The following is a 12,785-nucleotide window of genomic DNA, read 5'->3' on the forward strand; positions in this document are numbered from 1 at the left end:
CCCGCATGGAGGAGGATATAATTTTATCCTCCTTTGCTCTTGAGCCCATGAGGAGTCACAGTCTTTGCTAGCAGGATACAGCGAGCCCTTGCTCTGCGAGCCCTTCTTACACCCTGCCCGTGCCCAGGCTGGCAGCCAGGACGCAGCGTGCCTGAGAGGGGCCCCCGCTCAGCACCACGCTGCCGCTCCCCTGGGGATGGAGGAGCCACGGCCGCAGAGAAGTGCTGCCAGGCACTGGGAAATCTTGTACAACGCACCGCCAACGTGATGCAGCGTCTGCGCTTTCTGTTTGTTTCACCCTCATTTGGTTTTGGACTCCAAGGTGAAGGGAGGAAGCACGTTTAGGTGGGAACCTCCTTGCAGCCAGGGTTCACACGCTGTGCTCCTGAACCTGCCTGGCACGGTGCCGCGCTTAGGAAAAAAGCAAAATGTTTTAGGAAAAAAACAAAATGTGTGCCAGCCTCTGGGGAGCCCAATTTGACAAAAGCTCGGCCGCCAGCCTGGCTGCTCTCACTGCTTCCTCGTGGCTGTGTCAGAGCACCCGGCTGTCCTGGGAGGCAGCGAGCCCGGCCACGAGGCACAGCACCCAGCCCGGGCATGAGACCGTGCACGTCGCGAGCAGCTCCCAGCGCACACGAGCAGGGCAGCAGTGGGAATGGGAACAGGTGGGAAGCAACTTTCCAAAGCCGTGTATCAGGTCAGAGGTGGGTGTGGAAACTATGCGCTGCCTACCACCTAAACAGCCAAGAGAACAGGATGTCCCGAGTATTCCTTACTGATTCAAGCACACCCCAAAAGGAGATAACGCCCCAAAGGCAGGGAATCTGCTTTGGCAGTGGAGCTGGGTAAAGCTCGGGTTGTGGGGGAAGGCAGGGACCGAAGAGCTCCTCAGCCTTCCCCGCGCACGTGCAGAAAGTGGCTGCAGCTCTCGCGGCTGCGTGGGACTCTGGCTCCTGCTGTAAGGGGAGGATTTTGAAATGCAGCAGGGGAAGGTGAACGTGTAAAGGCATCTCATCGTGGCTGTCCAAGCCTTGCTGAGCACCTCTGCTGCTCAGAGAGAGCAAATGTGTTCTCGGAGAAGTGAAATTGTTGAGATGAGGCAACAGCACCGACAGCCAGCCAGTAAAGCTGGGAAGTTGGTAGCACTGTGGTCCCCGGCATCTATGGTAAATTATATTAATTGGGCAGCACGGGTGTAAGGGAGCTGAACTTCCAAACGAAACTAAGGGCGACGGATGAGGTACAGAGCGCAGCACCTGCCCCGGAAAGCTGTGTCTGAGCGTTGTGACTCGTGCTGTGGTCAGACCCAGGGACGTGGATGCTCCGTAGCCAGAATTAGAAACAGGAGTGGGTGCGAGAGCACACCAGGAGCTTCTCACATTCACACATGCATCAGGAAATTGTAACCATTGGAGTCTTGTTCCCCACGCTGCAACAAAAGGGGCATTTTCAGCTGTGGGAGCAATCAGCAATAGGAGGCAGGAGCTTTGAGCAGCTCACACAATGCCCGCACCGCAGCACTTCTGTCGGGCAGCCTCGTGGGGTGCAAACCGGGAGCCCAGCCTAGTGCCACGAGGTCCAGCGGGCTTGCAAAGACTTTCTGGAATGGCTGTGGAGGTGGACAACATGAAACAAGCCCCTGGTTGCATGGGGACCCTGCACCCCTCCTGTGAGCGCTCCCCGACGAGCAGCGCGTCCCCGGGGGCTTACGGCAGCGAGCCGATGGGGACGGCCGGGAGCCTTCTGCCAGGGGTCCCGTCCCTCTGTGGGACCCCGCACTTGTCGGGCCTCCAGCCCCGGTGCTGGCCCTGGCAGGGAACACCAGGGACCTCCCTGCAGGGACCGGTGCTTTTGGGGCTGCACCAAGCGGAACAGGGCAGCGGCAGGACAAAGCCCGTCACCCGCGGGCTGGTTCAGTCACGCAGATAAAGCGGAGGGCAGACAAATAGAAGGGATAAAGAGAAGTGATAAGGAGACTAAAGGAATGTAACGATCAAAGGGAGCGAACCATAACCCGACCTGAGTGCCTTCACAGGCAAGACAGAACAGGCTGGCTGGGGGGAACCGTGCTCCCGTCCAACGGCTGATTCATTCTCAGTGAAAGAGGGAGAGAAACACGGCTCCGTGCGAACGTACAGCGTGCAAATCCATCTGAACACCGGCAGAGCTGCAGACGAGCTCCAGGGAGCCGGTGCTGTCTGCGGGGAGCGGCAGCACACGGGTGCCAGCCGGGTCTGGAGGAAGCCGTCTCCGGCAGCTGCTTGCAGTTAGCACGTCTGCCTCCATCCTCACGGGCCGGGTTCGCTGGCTGCCTGCACTGGAAACGGGCTCCCAGGCAACGCAGGTCGCAGTTTCCAAAGCTTTAGCGGTGGTGTCGGTAGCAGAAGGAAAGGTCTCCGTGGGGAACAGCGGGTGTCTTATCCCTGTACGCAGGAAGTCTGGGGTTGGACCACTGACAGATCGGAGCCTTGCTTAAGTTCGCATGGACAAACTGAAAGCAGAGCCCCCTGACCTTGAGTAGCTTTACACCGTGTCTCTTGGGGAATCCTGGCAGCACAGGAGAGACCCCGATTCTTTTTTAGGGGAACAAAGCAAGCAGGGTCTCAGGTTGGCATTTGCAATGTGATAATAGTGACTGCAAAGCCTCCCACAATAATCCTCAGCAGCAGACTCTGCTGAAGCCGGAGAAGCAGCGCACACCTCCCCGAGCTCACAGAACAGCTTCATTACCTCTGCCGTATCATCTGTCTGCTCCCCATCTTGTCTGATCAGCCGGAAAACCAGCGGGGTTTGAGATCCTGCCTTCTGCTAAGGGAGCAGCTGAACCTGAAGCAGCAAAACCTGGGGCAGCCTGGGGCTCGCAGGAGGAATCAGAGCAGAGCTGCAGCAGAGGGACGGGGAGGTGGCTGCACGAGCCCTTGCCGTGCACAGACCCCTGGGGGATCTTGCACTGGGAGTGCCTCAGGAGGCCAGCGGGGCTGGCACGCGGCCGTCTGCTCCTGCTGGCCCTGCCCAGGTCCCACGCAGGCCACTTTTGTGGTTCTCCTGCGAAATGCATCTCATCTCCCCCTGCACTCACTGCTCCCTCTTGGACGCTGACTGATGGTAAAATGGGGTATGAAATTCCTGTGAATGGGATTCAGCTCTGGAAAGGAGCTTTGGCTCACAGCAGACAGCGATCTGCACACAAATCCGGGAGCTGGTTCAGCTGCAGAGCGGGGGCCTCAGCCCGTGGAGTGGCCAAGGAAGGAGGCGCAGCGCGTCCTGCTGCCCGCGCCTCCCCGCCTCGCCTCGCCGGGCCAGGCAGCGAGCTGTGGCCTGAAATACCTGCCCGTTTGGTTCTGCAGCCACGAAACACGAGCTTGGAGAGCTATTCAGGGACAGATTTTCTCAGTCTCGTCACCACAAGAGACAAAAAAGCACCCGTGGGTCAAAGCATCCCGGCAGCCTGAGACCTGCGCTGCAGAGAGCCCTTTCTGCTGCCCCTTCCATGTGCTTCTCCACGCTCCAGGTGCCAGGGCGGGCTCAAGGCAGGCACCGGGCAGGTCCCACAGCACGGGGCACCACGTCTCCCTTGGGACAGCACCCCGGAGCATCTGCACCGCTGATGCTTGAGGGGTCTTGAGGGGCGCACATCCCTGCCTGGGACCTGCTGCTCCCAGATCGGTGCCCAAACGCAGGGCTGACACCAGCCGGGGTGACCCCACTGCCTCTGCACCACGCCTGGACGTCCCGGGCAGCCTCGCACCACGTGTGTGAGGCAGGGCAGGAGCACAGGCAAGCCCGCAGTAGCTCCAGTTCTGCTGGGGTCCGGTGAACTCAGCTGCCAGGACGTCCCAGTGCCATATTCTGCACCACAACAGACGGCGCTGCGTCCACACCCACATCCTCCCCGCAGTCCCAGCTTGAAGGAAAGCAGCAGAAGTCTGGCTTGCTTCAGAAGTATTAGCTTCGGAGACCTGGAAAACAAGGGTCGGTATAAAGCAAGCAGTGAAAAGCATTTAAACCGAGGACTGAACAATCTAACACAAAATAAGAGTATTAAACAAAATGAGAAGCTCAGGAGACCGTGTTCTGGTGCAAAACCTTTCCTTTTGCAAACTTTGCCACAACAAACAAGCCCCTCCACCTCAGTGCTTTCCCAGTAAAATTGGCAGGTGTGTACGATGTGCTCCAGCTGCACGTAAGTAGAAAGAGAGGAAGAGTTTTCCCCTATTTTGCATGCTCAATTACTGTTTACAGGGATCAGGCCGGGAGAAAACCTTGGGTACTGTCCGAGCCGCACTCCTCCGTCACAGCCCCGTCCGGCACCAGGTCCCAGTGGGGGCTGCACCGTGCTGGGCCCTGGGCTGCCACACATCACCCCCAGGCTTAGGGCTGCTGCATCGCCTGGGTCTGTCATCCATACCGATGGGGGAAAGAAAATGGGTTGTATTTTGAATGAAAGCTGAAATCCTGGAGCACAAGACCCAGACATCAGGGCAGAGAGCCTGTTGCCAAGCCGCTATAATCCGAGCACTTTCCCCCTCTGTATTTAGCATTCCTGATCATGGAATTTGGACCACGCTAATGCTGATTAACACTTCGTGCTAGTTAGGTCGCACGAGCTTTTCTCCAGCCGTGGCAGAGGCTAGCCACCCACCGTTCATACTTGCTCAGCGTCCGACTGAGCATGCTGCTCTAGCTCCGGCCAGCCAAAGCCACTGGGAATGAAAGGCCCCTTAAATGTTTAACTGATCCCAACATGGCTCAATTCCTAAACACGGGAATGGTGTCCCTTCTCTATAAACCTGTATAACGAGGTCGGGATCACACTAATCCAGGGGTGGGAAAGCTGCAGCTGGCGATTGGTACGAGGCACGGGCGGCAGAAGCGCCGACATGAGTGAGCGCAGCGCTTTTAGTGATGGAGCTCTGGTAACCGCCAGCCCATAAATAATGCATCTAATTTTACACCTGCACTCATTCTTCCATGCTAGGAATTCAGCGCGGATATACTGCAGCCTAAAATTAGAGCAGGTTACAGACATGGTCTTTAACATGTTAAAAGTAGAAACATGCCAATGGACGCAGCGTTCTCAGCCCGTCTCTCCAGCCTGTTTCCACTCGGGGCAGGGAGAACATACCAGACACCGCTCTGGGCATCTCCTGTTCCGCGGGGCTTTTCCATCCCTCCGTGTTTTGTTACAGCGCCGCGGCGGTGAGACAAATCCGGCACCGTGCAGGAGCACGTAACCTGCCTGGTGCCGCGTGCCCTGGCCACAGCCCAGGGCACCCACCCGGGCTGACAGGGTTCGAGGGGTCCCAGGAAGGTGTCTGCAGGACGGGCTCCGAAGGTCGGCCACCTAAGCCTTCAGCCACCTCTGCCTGAGGCACGCGTCGTGACACACCAGTTCTTAATCAGAATTATATCATTCAGCCTCCCAGGATGGGGAAAACACCTCTAGCACGTGTAACTACGTCTGTGTGCAAGTAGCTATTCGGTCACGGGAGCACCTCTGCGGTCCAGAGATCAGAGGAGCGGTTTCGGGAAAGCAGACGGCCCCTCGCGAGCGGCAGGGACAGGACGGAGCTTGAGCTTCGTGGAAGCGCCCGTCCGTCTGCAGCCGGGGGTTTTAGGGCAGGACCAGCGTCGTGTTCGTCCTGGCGTGTGGGCAGCTGAGGTCACAGCAGCCACGCAGGTTCAGCCGGGGCAAGGAGACACATCAGACCAAATTACGGGGAAGGGCTTCTGATGTGAAACTCCCGTGAGAAAGAATGAACGCAAGAAGCAACTCCCCAGCCGCTCCCAAGGGCTAATTGCTGAGAGTAATGAACCAAGAGGCACGCAGGGAAGGCCCGAGCAAGTCATTATCCCTCAGCTGGAAGAGGATCGTGGCCCTCCCTGCAGCTGGGCTCAGGCGGAGCCCCCGGGCTCCCCGTGGGGCAGGGGCTCCTGCTCGGCAGCCCGGGCACACTCGCCTGGGTGCGGCGCCGATACCAGCCCTGGGCAGGGCCGGTGGCAGAAGCAGGATGTCCAGACGGACGAGGGATGCCAGCTGTGGGGTGGAGGCCAAGGTGTGCTCTGCCAGAGGCCCCGTGGCACTGGGACGGCCCCATGCCCCTGGTGTCCCCTGGGACCAGGGGCAGAGGAGGGCACCCGCTGTGCCTTCGGCAGGGTTTGCCCGTGGTGTGGTGTGCGGGGCCTGACTCGGCCTCGTCCCCGAGCACCAGCAAGCAGTGATGCTGGGGCTCGCAGCACGGGGCCCTTTGAACACCCTGGGGTGCACACCTAGGACCCACAAGGGCTGACAAAGGTGCTGTGATCAGGGCCGGCCACGGGGGCCATCGCTCAGCCCGCTCCCACAGGGAGCTCGGCAACAAAGACAGGGCAGATGAGAGAGGGGCGGAAACTTCGTTAGTCCCAACTCAGAGAGCTGGGCCAGGGGACCATAAATCCCTCTTGTTTATACAAAAAAGGGGCCGCAGGGTTTTCCACTCTCCACCCAATTAAAAAACAAAAGCGGTGAGTGGAGCGGCTGATAACGCAGCCCGAGGCCGCCCTGCTTTTACCTCGGGGCTGTCACGGGGCCAGGATCGGCCACGGCCTCGCTGCTGCTCCCAGTTTCAGGTGAGCCCCATCCGTCGCACCAGGACCCGGTGAAGCTGACATGGGGCCGGCGCAGGAGGCAGCTTTGGGGCAGCTTTGGGGCAGGAGCCAGGCGGTCAGGAGCCCAGTGCCAGCTCCACGGTGCTCAGCGTGCTGCGGCCTGAGAGGTGGCGGCTCTGACAGCGACGGGTAGCGACGTCCAGCAATAACAAATGCCACAACGGGAGAAATATTCTTGGAACAACAGCTAGCAGCTCTGCCAGGAACCGTCCCCACTTTGGGACCAGCTGATATTTTGCTTCCAGGGTGCGTGCCGGCAGCGTGGCCGGAGCTCTGTGCTGCTCTGCCTGGCTCCGGTGCGGGCGATCCTCGCCACAGGCCCCACCAGCACCCGTGTCCTCACTGGGCTCGGTCCCTCATCCACACAAGCCCCATCCCCTGCCCCCTGGGCATCGTTCAGCCTGGGGGACGAGCCACCAGGGACACAGGAACGCTTTAAGCCACACGCAGCCTCCCCACGGGGCTTCTCCAGCCTCGTCTGCGCTTTCCTGCCCCGCTGAGGGCTCTGGTGCGGGGGACAGGCGGCTGTGGGCTCTCTGGGTAGCCTCAGCCCCCTGGTTTTATGTCTGCATCGCTGCCAGCCCTGGGGAGGCCCGTGGGGCATCTGCTGCCCCCATCCTCCCAAACACAGACCCAGGCGGGAGCAGAACAGGAGGCAGGGGGCAGGCACCGGAGCCGTCAGGGCCCCAGGCATCGCTCCTGGCTGGCCTGCACCCGGGCAGGGACTGCCCCATAATCCCGGCCCGCGTGTTTCCCAGCCCTGCCCACAGCCCCAAAGCCCAGGGCATTTCCCAGCCCTGCCAGGGCACAAACGCAGCCACAGGGATGCAGCCAGGCGCCGGGCAGTGCCGCCTCTCCTTGTTGTGGACACCGCCGGAGCCACCACGTCACCATCCCCAGCTGAGCCCTCCTGGGCAAGCGGGAGCCACCGCAGGGCTGACAAAGCAGGTTTGGCACAAACAGCACACGGATCAAAATGAGACACAGATGCTGTTCTGAGGGCATGACAGCAGCTCGATCTATTTTTCTCCACTGACTTGTAATAAACATCTCCTTTGGCTCTAGGGGAACCACGGGATTTCCTCAGCCGGGTCTGTGTTTGCCAGCTACGGCTGCAGAGGGAGGGCAGCCCCCTGCTCCATCTCTGGCTTCCCACAGGAAACCTCCACACCCCGAAACCCCGAGATTTGGGTCCCCGAGCCCCCACGGGTCTGGGTCTTTGCCGTCAGCCCTGCGGCTGGCACCTGGCCCCATCCTGAACCCCCCGCCCGGGGCTGGAGAAAGGCCGGGGGGTGGGTGTGGGGGCAGTTGCAGGGACATGGCTGCAAGGCCCGGACCTTGGCATGCCGGGCATGAAACGCTCCCTGCCCACACAAAAGCTCTCGGCACTGTCATAAGGCAAACAAACACAAAAGGTATGCACGGGCATGTCTGGGCACCCAGGCGCTTTTGCAAGCCTTACCAGGCAGCTAAGTGCCCCTGGAAAGGCTGTTGCCGGGCCGCGGAGGGCACCTGAGCATTGTTGTGTGCTGGGGTTGAAGCGAGGCCAGGCTTTCACCGTGGTGGCACGGGGAGAACATTTCAGCTCCCCCATGGGGCCGGCACAGCTGGGTCCCTGCTGGGGCCGCACAAGGGGCCCAGAGCCTGCCCTGCCGTGCTCCCCGAGTCTTGTCCCTCTGTGTGAGCACACGTGTCTTATGGTGAGAGAAATTTTCAGGTGTTTTTCTTTCTTTGTGTGCAAAGTGTTCCATATAAAGAGAAGTCCCTAAAGGGCTGGTGCCTCCTGCCCACCCTGTCCCCTCTGCGCAGGGTGGGCTCCCACAGCCCCCCCTGCCCTGGGGAGAGGGGCACAGGGGGGAGAAAAGAGTGAGAAGAAACCCAACAAAGAACTAAAAATGGCACGGCTGTGTGCTTCATACGAAGAATTTGTTCAAATTCACAGCTTGAGCACAACCTTTACTGCAATTTCTCGCGCTAGTCAGTGACAAGCAGCCCCAAAATCAAGGTGGTTTCTCAGCAGCCTCCTCTCCAAAGCGCTCGCAGCAGGACGTGTTTGTCACGTCCCGCGACGAGGCGGCGCGGTGGTGCGCAGTGCTCACAGCTGCACGTCTGGCAGGCTCGGGAAGCAATCCCACGGCATCATTTACTGCTCATCCTGAAATGAAAGCACTGCGGGGACAGAAGGGATGTTGTTGCCCCCCCGCCTTCATTAGGTGACACCGCGCTCTGTCACGGGCTTTGATCTCCCCAGGCTCTGGGAGATGCGCAGGTGCGTGTTTGTTTTCTCCAGCTCCATTACCTGCCCCGGCGAGGTAATGACATCCCTCCAACCCCAGGAGAAGGAAGCATTTCCAGGCTGATTTAGCTGCTCCTGAAAGACTGCTTTAAATAAACTAATTAGCGAGCAGCCTTCATTTCTAGATTTAGCAACCTTCGGTGCAAATTAAAGGTGATGAGCAGCATCGGAGCTGAGCCGTGCGTGACCCTCACTGCACCGGGTGCTCTCCAGGCTCTGCGAAGGCCGGGTGCCTGCACGGGGCTTTGTGGCACGGGGGTGACGGCTGCAGGGAAGGGCCAGTGCCAGGGGTGTCCCCACGGGCAGGCAGGAGGTGAGCGAGATGTGAAGCTCTTTGGGAGACGAGGCCCAGGCAGGCAGAGCGCGCTGCTCGCAGTGCCGTGCGTTTCGGGCACCTCCTTCGCATACGAGTAAGGGAGGTGCAGAGGCCACGGTGCGCCAAGAGGGGAGCTGGGCTGGTAAAAACTTCGGGTGTTGCAGGCACATCTTGGCCCCTCTCCCTCCCTGTCACACAGCAGCTGGAGAAATCTGATTTACTTGGACAGAAGCCGATTACGGCTGCTTGACACCCAGGAAGGCAGCGGGGCCAGCGGGTCCCGTGCTGGCACACCGGTGGGGGTCGGGGCCAAGCAGGGCTGCGAGCAGGGGGCTCGGGGCGGTGTTTGGCGGGGGGCACCTACACGTCCTTGGAGGGACGGGCTGGGTGCTCGGGGAACACGCTCTGCAGATTGCTCGCCACGTTTTTCCACATTTAGCTCACTAATTCCGCTTTGTGTTAGTGATTAACAGGAGTGACTCGGGCAAGGCTTTGAGTAATCCCCACGTGTGGCATTAGAGCACACGGAAAGCTCAGGGAGAGCCTGCACGGAAAGCCCATCGGAGGTAAGAGGGAGCCACACGCAGACTTAATGGACTTTGGCTCGAGCCCTGCTGGGGCTGCGTGGGGGACCCATTAGCTCTTTACTCCCCGGTGTAAGCGCCTTAGCTCTGGGGTGGGGGGACGCCGCCAGCTCCAGCCCTTGCTGGCGGGCACAGCTCTGCCGCTGCATCCCGGCACAGACCCCAGCACCTGGGCACGCACCAGGGGCACAGCCCGGGGGGACACGGGGCACGTGTTCGGGGGGGAAAACGCTCACCTGTGAAGATGCCACAGCTGAGCACAAAGCCACACAAAGCACGCTGCTGCCTCCCCTCCCATGGGGTGGGAGCAACTGGTGAGGCAGGGCCGGAGGAACTCTGGGATCTCCTTTGACACGAAGCCATTGTGCAGGGCAGACTTCAAATTGCAGCAGGAAAACAAGGAAACCACCCTCAGATTGGAGTGAAGGAAGGAAAAGGGCGGTGTAGAAGAGGGTGGATGGGGTGGGAAAGGTGGTTCTAGTTTGCTTTTAGTTTCTCACTGCGCTAGCTTGTTAATAATAAGTAATCAATTATATTAGTCTCCCCTATACTGAGGGTGTTTTGCCCATGGTGGTAATTGTTGAGTGATCCCCCTGTCCTTATCTCAACCCTTGAGCCCTTTTCACTGTATTTTCTCTCCCTTTTACTTGCGGGGGGAGAGAGGGGCTGCGGTGGAGCTCAGCTGCCCAGCTGGGTAAAATCACCACAAGGGCTTGGGTGCAAATGTCATCCTACAAACAGGAGTAAGAGGTTGCTTTCAGTCTTGGGGTGACTTGGCAAACGATAAACCCATCATTCAAACTCAGAATAAAATCTTGGCTCTTCTTCTGGGTGATAGGCATGGTAAATAAAGAGCAGTAGCTAGTTAACCTCACAAAGCTGCTCGTTAAAGGCTGAGAAAACAAAAGGATTGTAATGATTGTAACAAGGATTGTAACACCACCAGGCAGCAAACGGAGCACCCAGCTCCAGGCCCTCTGCTCCCACCAGCAGGCAGCAGCACCCCAGGACACCAGCGCTAGGCTGGGAGCTGCCTCGGCCCTTACCAGGATGCTGAACCATCCCGCTGGATGCTGATCCATCCTGATCCAGCCCTGCTCCGTCGTCCCAAGGCTGCAGCTGCACCCTAGCACTGCCTCGGGGTTTCCATGGCAACTCCCACCGTAATTGCTCAATATTGTTCTTTTCCATTTAACAAGAGATCCCTGCTGCTCCTTGCAATAGCTCATTATCTCCTGTGCTCCAAGAGACCATCCCCGAAACAGCAGCACTCCGTACGGAATAGGATCAGTTTCGTAAGCCTTTGTGTTTGGGTACAGAAGGGCAGACAGAGGGTGACCTAACCCAGCTGGCTTCCTCTCAAGGCTCCTAACTCAAAGGACAGAGACAGCCCCTGAGAACCTGAGCCTGCTCCCCTGGCCCGGAGCAGCCCGTTCCCATCCCCGCAGGTGCCCAGGTACGGGGCAGTGCCCGGGGAGCCTCCCTCCAGGCGCCCCGAGCAGGAGCAGGAGCAGCAGTGGGGTCCTGCAGGAAGGGCTCGCTCACACCCTGCCCTTGGCAGAGCCCTTCATGGGTCCCCAGGTGCTGTGCTTTCCTGCAATAACATTGCTGATGAAAACCTGGTATTTTGCCTAGAAAAAGCAATTACTTAGGTCATAGACGAGCCGTGCAATGCTATTAACTGTCTTTTTAAGGCCTTGCTCGGTCCTGTACTCACCCCAAGCAGCACTGCTCTCCTGCTGAAAGGGGGGCAGAACACATGCCAAGTGAAATGCAATGCTCGGCTATCCCCATGGGATGAAGCTGTTCATAGGGAAGTTCCAGATCCTATCCCACAGATACAGAATCAAGGTAAGAAAGCCTTTGCCACACAAAACAAAGCTGACGTACCAAGTGGTCGAGGGGCTTCTTTTCTTACTGGTTAGGGAATTAGCTCCTGCCACGAAATAACGCTGTGTGCCTGCACACCATTTACAAACAGCAGTGAGCTACCAGAAAGTTGACCTAGATGAGCCCTTACAGAAGACTTTCTTAATCGGCCTAAGAGTAGAAGGAGATGGAGACAAAACATCCAAGAGAAGATGGCTCGGGGTTCAGCTGAGAAGGCTGGAATGCACGTTCATCACCATGCCCGAGCACATACAAGCTGCCTTGGGAAATGCACAGGAAAGCAAGGAAAAGCAAGGAAAAGAAACATCCAGGCAGAGCACGGTCTTATACAACACAATCACGCAGCTTGGAGTTAATTCTATTAGTGACCAAAAAAGTAAGTCAACTTGCAGGGAACTTGCAATGTTAAGACAGCAGATAAACTTCACGTGCCTGATACTGAGAGATCAAGGCCAAGTACAAGAGAAATCTGCTCATGAAGATAATATACACAAGGCACCTTGCAGTATAAGACCCTCTTTCTTGCCAGCATTAGCTAACGTTTCACATTTCTCTTAGAACCATTTCTTTACCTCTTGCCACAGCTCTGTCTGCAATGGGATTGAGACAAGAGTTAGGACCCATGAGGAAGTTCAACAGCTTCCAGAAAGACATTACAAACAGCAAGTTGACTCAGCTGTGCAATTCACAGTATAACTCTCTTGCGTTCCACTTTACCCCTTAAGATACTACTATGCATGAAGAATTGAACTGGAATACAAAAATGACAGAAGCCAGGCGGAGTGCATGCGCAGGGTCCAGGCTTTACGCTTCCACATCTGTTCTGCTCTTGACCAGCCTTCCACAGGAGAAAGTGTTTGAACCTTGGAGGTGAGGACAAGTGATGCAATATGCTTTTACTAAAATGTTCATCTTAAGACACAGCTACAGAACAGATCAGTGAAGTCACAATAAAACATCCATATTCAGGAAAAGACTTAAAATGTAGCTAGCTCAGAAATAGGACAAGGCCACTACATAAGCCTTTTTTCACTGAGGATGCATCATGTGT

At 57.8% G+C, this 12,785-nt stretch overlaps 1 long non-coding RNA gene across 1 annotated transcript; it reads right to left on the reverse strand.

Moving 5' to 3' along the window:
* Nucleotides 1-8,553: 8,553 nt before the first annotated feature.
* LOC121076066 lies at nucleotides 8,554-11,896 on the reverse strand. Its single transcript, XR_005823311.1, has 3 exons — nucleotides 10,891-11,896; nucleotides 10,081-10,220; nucleotides 8,554-8,817 (listed from the first exon to the last, which is right to left on the reverse strand). It is a non-coding gene; the product is annotated as an uncharacterized LOC121076066 (long non-coding RNA).
* Between the last annotated feature and the right edge of the window lie 889 nt (nucleotides 11,897-12,785).

Source organism: Cygnus olor, chromosome 11 (genome assembly GCF_009769625.2).
Source record: "Cygnus olor isolate bCygOlo1 chromosome 11, bCygOlo1.pri.v2, whole genome shotgun sequence".
In the NCBI taxonomy this organism is placed as follows: Eukaryota; Metazoa; Chordata; class Aves; order Anseriformes; family Anatidae; genus Cygnus; species Cygnus olor.